Source organism: Bidens hawaiensis, unplaced genomic scaffold, assembly GCF_021521415.1.
Source record: "Bidens hawaiensis isolate Kalapana, Puna unplaced genomic scaffold, B.hawaiensis_p1.1 tig00022892_1, whole genome shotgun sequence".
NCBI lineage: Eukaryota > Viridiplantae > Streptophyta > Magnoliopsida > Asterales > Asteraceae > Bidens > Bidens hawaiensis.
In genome coordinates, this window is record NW_027505029.1 from 167,779 (window position 1) to 183,034 (window position 15,256).

General features: G+C 34.8%; 1 pseudogene; it reads left to right on the forward strand.

Annotated features, from left to right (window-relative positions):
• Positions 1–3,974: 3,974 nt before the first annotated feature.
• Positions 3,975–6,425, forward strand: LOC143609982 (protein FAR1-RELATED SEQUENCE 5-like; annotated as a pseudogene).
• Positions 6,426–15,256: the final 8,831 nt, after the last annotated feature.

Genomic DNA, 15,256 nt, shown 5'->3' on the forward strand with positions numbered 1-15,256 from the left:
TTAGGATTTGATGATGAAAGGGTTACACAATTAAATGAGATGTTATAACCCGATTTAAAAACTTTATAGGTTTAGTGAGACCTATTACCCGTTTATTTTTTTACTATAAATTTGTTTCTTAATTATAAATTATATATTTTTATTAAAATAATCAGGTATTAATATTTAGTATATCCCTATTTTATAGGATTTTCATAATAAATATTTGGTAAAACTAATTTTTATAGATGCTATAACCCGTTTAAAGACTATCTAGGTTAGGTGAGACCTATACCCGTGAAGTCGGGTCAAATGCATGAGAATTATCCATTTACAAATAAAACAATCTGTTGGCTTGAGAGAATGTAGGGAGCACCTAGATAGCTTTTAAAGGTTTCGTCTATATATCTTAAATATATATAAACGAAACCTCCATATATTCTCTCAATTAACTAGATTGTTTTTTATTTGTAAATGGGAGCTTCTCATTCATTTAACCGACTTCATGGGTATGAGTTTCACCAAACCCATATAGCCCTTAAAAGGGTTATAACATCTTATTAAATTAACAATTAATCTCATCAAATATTTAATATGAAAATCCTATAAAATAGGAATATACTAAATGTTAATATCCATTTTTATACTAAAAATTAATATCCATTTTTTTATTAAAAGAAATAGTATTTATAATTAAGAATCAATTTTATAGTAAAAAAAATAAGCAGACCATTAGTCTTACCAAACACAAATAACTTTTAAGGGTTATAATATCGCATTTATTTGTGAAACCCTTTCATTATCAAATCTTAAATATATTATAAACTTGTTTACAATAAACAAAATTAAAATCCAAAAAATATACAAATATTTGAAAAGAATAATATAAAATAACCCTATAATATAGGAGATAAAAACTATCATACATATATATATATATATATATAGGGAAAGTATAAAAAGAAAACCAATTCCAGTTGAGAAAACCCTGGAAACTCAAATGAGTGGTTGTGGTGTTGCCATGTGTTCACTGGATATATTTAATTGTTTTTTAAGTAGAAGGGTATTTTAGTCTTTTTGTGTTCCGTCCTTTAATATTTTTTATCTTTTCAAATCACCGATTGTTGAGGTGCTTTCATATATGTTAACATCATCAGAAAATTTCAAATTGATTCCTTCCAGGTTACCGGTTTTCAAGTATGTCTCCCAAAGCAAAGCGATTCTTAGATTTTTCAGCCTTTTTTCCTTCAAAGAGACAACATCAACTAACAGCATTCGATTCTTTAGATATTCATCATTCCAATGTTGACTCCGTGTTGTGCGTTGATGTTTTTTCTGCTGTTCATCAAGTGAATCCAACACCTGGCGTACCTGGAGCTGTTGACATTGTTTCAGTTGTTCATCAAGTTAATCCAGCACCTGGCGTACCTGTAGCTGTTGACGTTGCTCCAGTTGTTCATCAAGTTAATCCGTTCGCCGCAGTGAACCATCTCGATGTTTATCAAGTTTCTGATGAAGTTACAACTTCAGTTATATCTGGTTCTCCAATTCCTGATCCCAAGAAATTTGTTTTTGTTTTTTATGTGATGATTATCACTCTTATCCAAGTTTGATGGGTGGTGAGGAATGCTTATTCTGTCAGTGTGCTTTAGTCAGTCCTATTACCTTATAACCTTTTTGGTCATTACACTCCTGATATAAAGATTTTATGAGTGAGGAATGCTTGTTTGTTTTAGTCTTTTCTCAACTGGAAGTTTTAATCTGGTGCTTGTTTTCTAGTTGTGTGTGTGTTTTTCTTTGTATTTTTCTGGATTCCCCTATCTGTGTGTCACATTTTGCTAGTACGGTCTTTATATGTTGTATGACATTTATATTATGATAACTTGATAACTCATGTTTTTATTAAGTATGTTTTGATTTGTCCTTCAAGGGACTTCAAATGATAACATATGTCTTCTACCTGATAACATATGTTTTAGCACGATTATTAATATATGACTTTTTTGTATATTGTTTTATGTTTTTTTCTCGTTATGGTAAATTGTGGTTTAATGTAAAACCAGGTTACCAAATAATTAAAAAGACCAAACTTTGAGTCGAGTTACATCATTAAACTTAATTAAACATTAGACTATTCTTCTACATAATTAAACAAACGTACATAATTCAACCTACACTAAACAAACGGTAAACCTAAAATAAAAATACAACATAATTAAACATTAGACAGCCTATTTTCTCCCCCAATTGTAGTAGTCCCATGACTCGTCAGAATCACTAACATAGTAAAAGGGGTCAGGTTCAGACTCGTAACCATCTGGTTCTGGTTTTGGAGCTGGAGGTTAGTGTAATGGTGGTTCGTATTCCGCCCCATGGTCAGTTTCGTACCCTTCCGCCCAATCAGGCACTATTTGTGTGGGTCGAAGAGTAGGAGGAGGAGGTGGAGGGTGGTCGTCTTCATGTGGGTTCCCGTGTACTTGTGGCTGATTGTTAACCCCACCATTCGGTTCAACTTGCTCGATTCCAGTTTCTACTTGCTGGTTAGCCGGGTCAACCACATTGTTAGTAGGGTTTAGTGCAAAAAACTTTTTTTTTCAATAACATCCTCTGGAGGTGTACTTGGGGCGGGATACATTTTTTGTATATGTTTTTGTGGTGTGGTAGAGTAAAAGGTATTAATTGAAATATGAATGGGATGTTGGTGTGAGTTTGGTTGATGACACCTATTATTTATTTCTACAAACACTTTTGATTAAAGTCCCCCTTTGTACCCTACTCCATTTATTTTAATTTATTTTATTGTAGTTGGAAGATCTTTTTTATATTTTTTGTACTTTCTTGTCTTGTTATACTTCTCCCCCCCCCTATATTATGTTTACTTTTTCTTATATAAACACAATTTTAAGACTCACCTTTAATGTTATCCACCTTCCTTCACCCACTCTTCCTTTATTGCGATGGATGTCCTAGCCGGCTACAATGATGATATCACATTAATTACTCCAAGCAGTCAAGTTTTTTGTTGGTGCATTTTGTGACCGTCGCTATGCAATTCTGACCAGCGGAGACGAAGTGGCGAAGTTAGAACAACTTCGCCTACAGGCCCAGGCCCAAGCCCAAGCCCGCGAAGTTGGTTATCTATATATATGTGTGTCTTGTTTAGGGTTAAGGAATCCAGAAAGTTAGAATTTAGTGTGTTCAGTTCAATTGTCTAGAGAGAAACAGAGAGGGAGAGTCGTGTGGGACGACCCGAGGTAGAGCTCACCTCGGGTCGGTCTTGTCTTTGTTTGTGTTCGGTTTGTAACGTGGTTTGGTTTTATATAAAGGATCTGCAGATTCGTTTATCCCATTCGTCTGTTTGTTTGTGTGTTTGCTTATGTGTAATCGTGTTATTCGTCTTCTACACCATTAAACGAGTCTAGGAGGATTCCGCACTCCTAGACCTCGTGCGGATCTCGTATCGATCAGCGACGACCCGGGGGGACCTACATTTTTAGCATACCTTTTGATCAGTCTACTTCAAATAATTTCATGAACCACTTAGTTAGTCCCACTAGTTAAGGTAATGTTTCATTAAGTCATATTAATGTTGTTAAGTCTAGTTTGTAGTACGCTAATCCAGGGACCTCTAATCCATTTGTTTTATAAATGTTTTTGTTTTAAGGGTTCTAGGTGGTTTCCATTTGTTTTAATGCTTTTATTCCCATGCTTTTATAACTTAAAATCCTTTATTTTTGAAGCATTATTTTTTCATATGTCTACTATATTTAAATGATTTTTTTTTATTTTTTTTAGAGAATGTCTTTAGCAACCAAACATCCTTAGGCCAAAATGATGTGGTATCTCCTGTTTCCATAGAACCAACAATTCTTCAAGAAGAGGATGCCTATTATGTTTATTATTCTCCTAATGGTTCGAAGTTTTGGCGTCCAAAGATTGATAACAATTTAAAACCTGTTGAAGGCACTATTTTTAAATCATGGGAAGATGTTACTATGTATTATAAGTACGCTCAAGAATCTGGTTTTTCGGTCCGCAAAGGCCATACTAAGAAATGGAAAGGGGACGTTACACACAAGTATTTGAGCTGTAATAAGTACGGTACCCCCCAAAGCAAACGTTCTTTTGATTCCTTGTCTGAACCGTCAATGTATGTCAGGCAGAAGACATTTACCGTAACTGATTGCAAGGTTCACATAGGTGTTTCATTTTGTCGTGAAACTTGTAACTTTATTTTGTCTAAGTTTGTAGAAGATCACAATCATTGTCTTGTTGACACTTTTAACCGTGACTTGACAAGATATCTAAAAAGCTTTCATTCTCAACCAAAAAATTTGTCCACCAGATGAGCTTAAATAGAGTTGGTCCTACTGTTTCTCATCGTTTACTTGTCTCAATAAAGGGAGGTCATCATAACTTTAGAGGTACACCTATTGATTTCAAGAACTTTTATAATGGAATGACGATTTTCATAGGTGATTGGGATTCACAGTTAGTTATTGACCAGTTGAAAGATCGTTATGAGTGTTGCCCCGAATTCTTTTTTGATTTTACAGTTGAAAATGGCAAGTTAAGATCTATCTTTTGGGCTGATGAGATATCCAAATTGAATTATAAAGCTTTTGGTCACGTTTTGGCTTTTAATGCCACCTATTAGACTAATAGGTTAGTCACTTGATTTCTGGTTTTGTTTTTTCACTTATCTTATGTACCTTTATCAATAAAAGATATGTTTTAGTGTTTTTTCACTTTACTTTTCCAGGTACAAAATGATATTTGTTCCTTTTACTGGTGTAGATCACCACAAAAAATGTGTTACTTTAGGAGATGCCTTGATCAGTAGTGAGACTATCGACTCTTACAAATGGTTGCTTCAATACTTTCTTAATTGTCATGGCCAACAACCCAAGCTAGTTTTAAGTGATCAGGATCCTTCTATGCGGCAAGCAGTAGTCCAGGTATTTTCTGAGTCACGCCATAGGCTTTGCATGTGGCACATAATGAAGAAATTTCCGGCCAAGATATTTTCTGAGTCACATCATAGGCTTCGTATCTGTGTTTTGTTTTTTTGATATATTTTTGTTTCTTTTTACATTAGGTATCTGGTGATGTTATTGAGAATACTAATGTTCGTTCTAGAATACATCGTTTGGTTTGGAATATGTTTATCACCCCTGATATATTTGAGTCCAAATGGCACTATCTTATTGAGAAGTTTGGTTTACAAGACAACGAGTGGTTGAATGATATGTTTGAGATCCGTGATCGTTGGGTTCCTGCTTATTTTCGAGAGATCCCTTTTTGTTGTTTGATGAAGACTACATCTCGTTGTGAAAGCTCTAATGCAACATTTAAAGTCAACTCAACTAGCGCTAACACTCTTGTCCAATTTATGCTATGTATGGAGTCTAGACTAAATAGTCAACGTTACTCTCAAAGAGGTTGTAAGTATAAGACTTCATCTGTTTCATTTAAAAGTAATACTAGTGAAGAAATAGAGAGACATGCATTTGAGTTGTACACTCAAGCCATCTTTAATGAAGTTAGAAAGGAGATAATGAAAGGTATATATTGTTGTTATGTTATACACAATGAATCCGTTGATTCTCATGTTTTATATTCCGTGACTCACTTGGACAAAAGGAAGGACATAATCAACGTTTTTCTGGTACGTTAAGGATCAAGTTTGGTCACTTTAACATAATTATTGGTTTTAACATATGTTATACGTTTACCTAAAAACAAATGTTATAAGTGAAGTCTACCTTAACATATGTTATGCTCATACATTTTATTTTTATCGTACAGGTTAACTTTGATCCTGCTGACAACCCGGCCTCTTGTTCTTGTATGGGATTCACTCGTATTGGTTTTTTATGCTGCCATGTGTTTTGTGTTTATAGAATTAAAAAAGTTGACAAGATCCCGTTGAAGTATGTAAGTGATAGGTGGAAACGGGATGCTCTACCTAGAATTGTTTTCTCAATTTCAAATCTTTTAGTGTGGATTCCAATCCTCAAATTGTTTTATGTTTTTAGGTTTTGGAGATGGTAAGTCAGTGTGTTGACATGTTGAGGGTTGACTCTGAAGGTCTAAACTCTTTTGCTATGAAGATAAAAGAGTTAAAGTCTTTGTTCTTTGAAACATGTTTTAGAAATGCGGATGCCGTAGATGATAATGAATCTGTTTTTGAAGAAATTATTGGGAATGTCAATGAAGGTGATGATTTTATTGAGAATCCGGATGCTGTTCGCACAAAAGGATGTGGCAAGGTTCGTCGAGTGATGGGTGACTCGGAGAAAATTGTCGAGAAGGCAGGTAAAGTCGCAAGGTTATGTCGTACTTGTGGTGAGTATGCTCATCATGAATCTTGTAATTGTCCTTTAAATCCCAAGAACAAGAAGAAAAAGTCTTTGGCAGAGCCAGAAAGCAGCAACAATGTTTAGGTTGTTCATGGTGGGGTTAATAAATAAATTTCATAGGAAAGCATGTTTAGTTTTTGATTCTTATTTTGTTATAATCTTTTAGCATGCTCTTTCCTAATTACTACCTAAGGATCATGTATGACATTTGCAAGTTTGTTTAATGGTTATCCCGTTTTATTTTTTTTTTTGTTTTTTGCAAGTTCCTTTTTTTTACTTTTTCCTTTTTAATAAATTTCTTAAAAAAGGAAGGACATAGCCAACATTTGGGACTTAACAACCAACCATTTGCCCTTTGGACTTACATTTACCACCATATTTATTAACACATCAAATCCTCATCTAACCTCCCTCACCTTTTTTCATTATATAAAGGATAAGGAGATAGTTAAACTCTTGTTTTCTTTAACATCCTTTTTTCCAATTTTTATCATATCTGCAACTCGACGTATATTAGTTCCTCTTTCTAAGATTAAATAGAGTCATCTTCCAGAATGCACTATAAACCTGTGGTCAACAGAGAGAACCTACCTTCCTTCAAAATTCACCCAAATTTCGTTGAACCTAAAGTTGAAGATTTTAAGTACAAAACCCCGAAGGTTGAGAGGCCCAAAGTTGAGCAAAGTTGCATAAGAAATTCAAGTCCCTGAGGTCAACATCATGATGATGAATGGATGTTTTACTATAATTTTGACAATCCCCTCCCTAACATCACCACTCTTTTTCCATACCCAACCCCGTCTTTTGACTTTTGCCACTGTTGCAAATGTTTCTACTTTGTTCGTTAGTTTTGTGACCCCTCAGTTTAGATGTTCTCTTTCTGAAAGTATGTACTCTTTGTTATGTTGTTTAAGGGATGTTTTTAGTTTTTATTTTTGTTAAATGTATCTGGGAACGGGATCCCATGTTGTATCTACCACCCTTAAATGTATTAGGTGGTTTTTTAAGTGTTTTCCCAATGTATGTGTACTATGGTTAGATTTTATTTTCTTGGAATTAAATGTACTAGTTCACGTGACTTTGTGTTTGGTTGCTACCTTTTTTTACTATATTGGGAATTGTGTCAAGGACCCATAGTTCACGTGACAGCTGTTTCCCCTCCTGTCCTCCCATAGTTCACGTGACAGCTATACTTGTTCAAGGACCAATTAATTGTCCTACAACTTTCCCCTCCTACCATATTCTCTTGCATTTATTTTCTTTTATTACTTTAACATTTTTTATCTCCACCCGCTTAATTGTTGTTAAATACCCATTCAACACTCACCAAGTCATTCCACACGGCTGCCTTGAAAAACCACATTCATAAAATCAGTCTCATCAGTATGTATGTGTGCTACTGCCATAAGGTTGCCACCTTACGTACGTCTTGGACCGATTTGAATCCTGGACGCCGTTTTTATTCATGTCCTCATATGGTATACAATTCTGTTAAATACACTATATTTTTGTAATTTTTATTTTCCTTTTTTGTTTTTTTTTTAAAATGCAGGAGAACAAGTGTGGTTATTTTGTTTGGCTAGACCAGCCTATGTATGACCGTTCTAAGAAAATCATTCCTGGGTTGTTGAAATCAAAAAACAAGCTTGAAGATGATTTTAAAGTTTTGCGACGTCAAATACGCGTTAGGGACATTCTTATTGTCGTGTTACCTTTTTTGGTTGTTTTTGGTTCTCTTATTTTTATTTTGTTTTTTAGTTTGGTTGGGACCCTAGTTTGGTTTGGTTACTTAGATAGCTTACTTTATCAAGTATTAAAGTGTATTGTACATGCTTTTAGTTGTCATTCCTAGTTGTCTTTTCCTACTTAACTAGCTTTATCTTTAGCTGATATGCGTTATCAGAGAGATGTCTTATCATCCTACATAGTATATATTACGAGGTAAATGTGACCCTACCAAGAGTACTAGGTTGAAAACAATATGATCTAACTTATAAAAGTACAACATAGTACAATATGCTTTAAAAAAACATTTATTCTTTTTTAACATCAGGTGTACTTTTTGTAGCATATATATACGTGTTTTATAAAGCGTGTTTTCCTTTTTTTTCTGTTCGTTATTTTGGGTAAATTTTTTTTTTGTAACTATGTTTTCGAAATGCAAGCTATATGGTTTTTTACTAATGGGCTGTTAGTAGTTGTTATAGTAAATTAATCTTTAATTTCACTTAACATAAAAACGGATCCCACGTAAACTGACCTTTAAGTCTACAACTTTTCTGCTAACTATATGCTTTTAACTATGTTTTCGAAATGCAAGCTTTATGCTTTTTAGCTTATTTTTTTCCATTCACCACTCGACCATGCCATGTTAGGAGAAAGTGTGAACATATGTTTTGTAACAATAGTTCAAGTTCGGTAACATGTATAACATATGTTAGGTTGTAATTGAAAACATATGTTAATTTAGTAACATATGTTTTACGGTATCTTAAAACATATGTTAACATTGATATGTTATGTAAACATACTTCACATTTTGTATATAATAAATCGTATGGTCATTGTCCCGCAATCGTATTGTCAAACTAGCATACCTGCTGGTCAAACTAACATTTTTTTTCTTTTTTTCGAATGTTCTCCAAATTGTCACGTGTTCAGAAAGTAAGTGTACCCCCCAACATTTTTATTGATTTTATAAATGGTCCCCCGACTTATATATTTGTAACAGTTTGTTTTCCTGTTCCACGTGTACAATCAACTACAGTACAACTACGCAAGTGTCACACCTACTATTCCACGTACACAATAAATATTTTAACAACATACTAGAATTTTAATTCTTTTTCACAATCAAATAAAGGCTTTCGTTAGTGATGACAACAACTAGGTTACAAATACTTTAACAACATACTATAATTTTAACAGCTAGGTTACCAATATTTTAATTCCTTTTTCACAATCAAATAAAGGCTTTTTGTGATACCTAAGTCAACCAACCATACCTTTTGGCTCATCCTCACGTGTTCAACTAACGCAAGTCTTTTCCCCCACGTTTGACTGCTTTTGTTTCATTTTCCACTACAGTTGACTACTTAAGATATTATCTTTTGTACCTTTTATACTTTTTTACTGTAGGCTACTTTTAAATATTTTCCTTGGAATTCCCTACATGGTGCCACCTAATATCTATTTCCAAAAACAGTTTTTGTCCACAAATTAACATAATAATTTAAGGTCCCACAATTTGTAAGGCCCCATTACCGGTAGCCCTACTTTGGTGTTGGATTTACTCATAAACACAGTTCTACAAATCAGAGTTAATTAAAACTTTCGCGGAATAATATAAAACATCAATCATTCGTTACATATATCCATAATTTGTCTTTCAAAACATAACATAAATCATAACATTCAAAACATCAAGACAATCTTCGGATGCCAGCCTCTTCAATCCTGCCATGTGTCCATCTCAAACTAGCTGTCTCAATCTGTTAACCTGTGTGCATACTAAAAGTCAGCTACGCTGAGTGAGTTCTAGTTAATCACATAACTTACTTTACAAACACATATACATGCCCGAAGGTCCGCATTACATACTTAACATGTCCTTCATTCATCATACACAATCATAATTAACCTTACGTTATAAAGAGCATTCGCCCTACATACCTCGGATATTATTAGGGTCCGGTACCCTTCATCCTCGGATATTATTAGGGTTCGGTACCCTACATCCTCGGATATTATTAGGGCCCGGTCACCCTTCATCCTCGGATATTATTAGGGTCCGGTCACCCTCCATCCTCGAATATTATTAGGGTCCGGTACCCTCCATCCTCGGATATTATTAGGGTCCGGTACCCTTTCTTCCATCCCTCCTTAACATACTTTCTATATACATAATCGTAACTTTGGCACATACATACATCATTCATTCTTCATATTACAACATACATATAACATCAACCATTTCCTTGCAGTACATGCAATTCCGAAGATCGTTCATGTACCGGCAAGAAACCATTCATACATTTCACATAATACATATATGGCATACACTTATCACTCAGTATAAGTGTATTAACTAATCACATCGAGTATGCACACAGCCCCGAAAACATAACAAGGAATGGGGCTAGAAACTCACCTGAAGTCGGTTACGTTCGCCGTTAATAGTTATTCCCTTCTTTAGCTGTGCGTGACTAACTGTATAACAATTACTCGTATCAATTATCTATCACTAGCCATATCACGTTTCTATTCAAATTATAACCCTCAACGAACGGGGGTCTGGGGGCAGCGCCCCTGTCAGTGGGGTCTAGGGAGGCAGCCCTAGCAGGGTTCAAGGGGCAGAGCCCCTGGCTGGGGTCGAGCTGCCAGGTCAGCTTGAAAAAATTTTATTTCTATTAACTGTCGTAACACATTTTACATTAGAGTTCGTATTATTATTAAATTTGCTAACTTGAAAGTTTAAGGGCTTCTTTGTAATTAAATCATTCTTTCCAAGTTCAGGGACCATTCTGTCATTATGTTAAACATCTAATTCGTTACACTATTTTTAACGAATCGGGCTGTCATACGAACTGGTTCTTGTAACGAATTGACCCCTTAACAAACTGGTTGTTTAAACGAATCAGTTCCGGTAGCGAACTGGATAATCTAATTCGTTATCTCCTTTAACGAACTGGCTAATACGAATCAAGGGTAATTCTTTACCCCTTATTTCCTAATGAATCAGAGGCGAACTAGAGCTAGTTCGTTGTGATCTCAACTAACGAATCACCCTTCAATTCGCTAAGTTACCATAGCGAACTAGGGTTAGGTCAGAATGTCAGGGAACATTCCCTGACATATTCATTATCCTCGTACACTTTTCCGGCGCCGTCATTGCCGGAAAGCCGCTGGAAAAACGCGAACTCACCGGAAAAATGAGTTTTAACTCGTTTTTCACCCCGTTCGATCCAGATCTGAGCAAGGGTGATCCCTAAGCTCATCATAGGTTCGGTTTATACCCAATTCCACCCGGATCTCGTTGTTTAAATGGTTAAATGGTGTCGGCTCATCGTTTCGCAACTATATCTAACGGGTTTAGCTCATACAACATTAAACTATCATTACCTCGGGTCGGTGCTCGGTTTCCTTCTTGATTTCTGCTAGGGATAAGGAAGAACTAGAGAGAAATCTTAAGTGTGTGTTTTGGTGGTGTATGGAATATGTGTGAATGAGGATTAAATGGTGATTAATGGTTTATATAATTATGGATCATGGGCTTAAGCCCATGGTCTTTCCTTCTTTCTTTCTTAACCCAAGTCCATAACCCATATTCATTTACCCAACACTAGCCCATCTCGCATTCTATTTATCTAAACCGATAACGACCCACTATAAAATAACGAAATTTATTTTATTAATATAACCGAAAGTAGGATGTTACACAATTACTACCTGCCAAAGTCATATTCCAAAACAAAAGTATAAGGGGCCACAACATACTTTTGGTCCATACCACAAAACAGAAGTCACATCCGTAACTTCTTTGCCCCAACCACTGCCCCCCAGTTAAATCATGTTCAGACATTTCAGTACCCTACCCCATACTAAATTAAAGTTTTACAAAACCAAAAACTACAAGTTTAATCAAAAGCACACTAATTTCGTGGGATTTTTTCACTTACCTCCAACACCTCCTACCTCCATCAGAACTTCTTTCTTTAGAGTGTTTAAGTCAGACAAAAGAATTCTTGATAATATTTTTTTCCTTTTTTAAGCTGACTTTTTTTCTTTATGCCTTGTCTAGCAAACCCGGCTTTGAATTTTTCTCCCTCCCCCCATTAAAGTCTTCATATGCCTCATCAACACTACTCCACCTTCTGTCGTGTGGTTTGTGATTGCCCACTTCACCTGAATTCTTTCAACCTTACTGTCCTTTATCTCCTGACTCTTTGGATGATTCCATGACTCCAAATATCTCACAAACATGTCCTTCTGTAAATCCATTAACAAACTAATAAACATATTTGCCATTTTTTGTTTCATTTTACTTAATTAGTTATCATATTTACTTTCTAATTAAGTAGATTCTTACCAGTATGCACGCGATGTCTTTTAATTCGAACTCGTCATTGTCCCGTACCGTTGCCAACGGAAACAAGTTAGGGAAGTGGTCAATTGTGAAAATTGACGGCTTCTTAAGATTAAACACCACCAAAAAATATTCATCGTTTTCCATTACTGGGAAAAAGACCAAGTCTATGTCTTTGAAACTACATATACTTAGGTTTGACCTCATTGACATGTTCACATTCTGGGCAAACTTCGCGTCTCTCGCAATCTTGTCCCATTTCTCTGCCCCTATCAAACCCTCCCCCTGTTTTTCATATCATTACGTATCGTTTAGATTTCCCTATAATTTATTAACCAACATGTAATAAATACCTTTAAACAATTACGCACTTACCATCACCTCTGCATTTAGGAAGTATCTTCTCGGTGTTTTTGTGTTTCCCAAGTTATGTTCTCATTCAATACAGCCGACCACATGTTCACCACATTCTTGTCAACCCGTTCCTCGTAGTTTAAACTCCTAATCACCTCCACATCTTCTTTCAGTCCATGAGTCGTTGAGAATAGTATTTTCCTACATGTTAATAATTTTTTTCAGTACTTACGTTTTACAAAATATAAAGAAAACACAATAAAAAAAACTCATTTTCTGTAATTCGTTAACATTGGAGTTATTAAAACCGACATTACTATTTTGTAGTACCTTACAGATTTGTTTCTTCACTATTTCTGTCTTCACCCATCACGTACTCCCATATTCTATTTTCCAAATTCGTTGTCGTTCTTTCAATATCCAACGGCCCACTCATTGTTGTAATTTTTTCAGCTTTCCCTCCAACCACCCCTGCGTTCACAGTCGTCTTTTTTTTCTCGATTTCCAAAACAACTCCCCTTGGATCAAATTCCCTTTTTATTGGCTCAACTACATATAGAACACTCTGTCAACAATATACAACGTATGTTTTCCTAAAAAAATAACATATGAAAATGAGTTTTGTAAATTTTTTTTATAGCTGCTTATTTAATACCTCTCCTTTGTTCATCTTTCACCGGTTGATGCGATGAGCTTCCTTCGTTAACATTTGTCTTTCTTGTTGTGCCTACCACACACATATACAACACCAAAATTTGGTTGTTTTAATACTTTTTCAATTTCTAGTTGACAGTAAAACAAAATTTGAAACATATGGACTTTGTCTTTAATACATTTTGTTTCTTCCTGTGATACTTTATTCGGTGACGGTGTTTGGACATCCACAATTTTCTTTGTTTTTTTTGTGTGTCTATGACATTTGAAACAAAAGTTACTATTACAGTTTACAATTACTCATTACTACGATATATTTTTCAATACCTGTCTTGTCATCCTCTTTTACTCTTTTTTGGTGTTGCTGCAAGATATAATGAAGACGTCAAATATGTAATATCGTTTTAATTTACACATTTTAAAAAATCACTAACTAACAAATAACCATAATTTATTACCAATCTATGAAACCCCTAGACTGAAAGAAGGTGCATCGGCTCCAAAATCTTCATTTTCTGCAACATTCAAAAACATTAAAAAAAACTTGAAAACTTGAATTGGTAAATGTAATTAACAGCTATGTATTTTTTGGGCTTTACCTAATGTCTTTGGTTTACGGGCGGCTTCCCTTTTTGTTCTTCCTTCGTTAGCCCATTGTCGTTCTTCGGTTTCAACTTCCGGCAACCTAACATCATCATCCCTAGCACTCTCATATCTTGTTTTCCCATCCTGATTGGCTTCCAAATCTTCGACTTCCACGTTGTCCACATCATTTTTTCCACCTGTCAAAATTTTTTAAAATGTACACAACGTCATTTACTCCTACATTTATGTATTGTGAAGTTACAATTTTTTTTCTTTAACACAACTGACAACTTACTTTCATCTTCCGATTTCTCAAAGATATTCATGTCGTCTCTGTTTTCATCTTCACTCAAACCAACGTCTTTGTTTTCTTCATCAACCTCTACGTCATCTTTGGTGTTTGTGTCTTCCAATTCTATCACATGGTCAATCTTGCCTCCTATCTCATCCTCTCCCATGTCATCCTCTTCGCTTTCCTTATCCTCTCCCTTTTTTTCTTCTGCAATACATTGATTTTACAAAGACTATATATATCATATCACTTATGTTATATGCTAATCTTTTTTTTTTTCAATACATTTTTTTGTTTTCACAAACCTCCACCACTGACATTATTTTCTTCTTGGTCGTTGTCTAAGCTTACTTCTGTTGCATCTCCTGGATTTCCCTCTTCTTGGACATCTGATTCCTCCTCATAATACTCTTTTTTAATTCAAATGTTTTAAAAAACAATATTAATTAACTTACCAGTATCATCTTCGTCACCATTTCTTCCATGAACTACCTTTAACGTTAACGCACTTCTGTAACGGCTGCGTAGTTTTTCAAATTCCTCAGACTCTAGGTTCTTTTTTTCTAGCTTTCTTATCACTTTATCCATTTGTTTCTTTGCACTCTCAAACTCTTCAAGATATTCCTCTGCTTCATTCAACTTAGCCTTTGTTATAAGGATAACAGAATACAAATTAACATACTTTTTTATTTTTACAAATAACATATGTTTTAAATTTGTATCTTCTCACCTGAAAAACTTCTTCTTCGTCACCTTTATCCTCCTTGACCCATTTCCTTATTTTTTTTCTCTCCCAAACTCCGAATCCTCCTGCTAACCTTTCTTTTCTATCTCTTGATATAAGCAACTCCTTACTCCAAAACTTGATTGGGTTTGTATTCTCTTCTGAACAAACTTCTTTGAAGTCCATTCTTTCAACATATAAAATCTGTAAACAAAAAACTA